Genomic DNA, 1,319 nt, shown 5'->3' on the forward strand with positions numbered 1-1,319 from the left:
AATTGTCATTAATTCTATTAGATCTCAACCACTGATAAAAAAAAAAACCCTTCTTTTTCTCTAGCAAACTCTACATATGCTTGATTGTCAAATTTTCTGAATTTTTGTCTGTACGCTTCGGGGCTTTTAAGATCACGGCCTTCACTTTGTCATAATCTGAACTCTCAGCTATGGCCAGCGCCGAGTAAAAGTCACCCACTTTGCCAACCGAAACACTTTGTAACAAAGTGGACCAAACCTGCCGTGGCCATTTCAAATTTTCCACAACTTATCAATATGAGGAAAATATTTATCAAGTGATTTGTCTTGAAATTTCGTAACTAACCTGATATTCTTAGCTGCATCGAATGCATTTCTGACAGGTATGTAAGGCTTCAGATTTCTGTTGTAATTTTAACTTTTCTAATTCAAGTTGTCTTTCTCTCTCTGCTCTTTCAGTCTCGACTTGCATTTTTTCCTCGTTCAAATTGTCTTTCTTTCTCTCGTTGCCCTCTTTCATTTTCTTTTTCTACTCTGTCATTTTTCTTTCTCTCTCTCCGCTCTTTCGTTTTCTAGTTTCATTTTCTCAGGTTGCATTTTTCTTTCTATTTTTAATTTTTCTAATTCAAATTCCGTCATTTTTGTTGATTCAACTATTTGTTTAGGAAAATCACGAGCCCCAATTCTGTTATGGATCAGAACAAAACCTTGATATAGCGCAGCAGAATTTACTAACAAAAGATAATTAAACAATTAATAAAATTTATTTACAATTAAGAATTGAAAGGTAATCGTAACAATAACAAAATACTAACTTACGGTAGTTGAACAATAAATCCCCCCCCCCCCACTAAAAAAACAACAACATCCACACACACAAGAATAATAATATCAAAATCCTACTTCCCAGTATAATAAAATCCAAAATGCATCAAAAAGTGTCTAACCAGAGCTTCTTTTATCATAAGAATTTCAGTGTATATCAATAGGAATGAATTTTCTAGTACAATCTTGAAAGCCAACGATTACGTCATATTTCTACTAAAAACATGAGGCCTAGAACAATCTAGGTCACAGGTGTCAATGAAATAAGCATCACTTCTCTAGAACAATCTAGGTCACAGGTGTCAATGAAATAAGCATCACTTCTCTAGAACAATCTAGGTCACAGGTGTCAATGAAATAAGCATCACTTCTCTAGAACAATCTAGGTCACAGGTGTCAATGAAATAAGCATCACTTCTCTAGAACAATCTAGGTCACAGGTGTCAATGAAATAAGCATCACTTCTCTAGAACAATCTAGGTCACAGGTGTCAATGAAATAAGCATCACTTCTCT

The sequence above is a fragment of the Ostrea edulis genome, chromosome 1 (assembly GCF_947568905.1).
Source record: "Ostrea edulis chromosome 1, xbOstEdul1.1, whole genome shotgun sequence".
Lineage (NCBI taxonomy): Eukaryota > Metazoa > Mollusca > Bivalvia > Ostreida > Ostreidae > Ostrea > Ostrea edulis.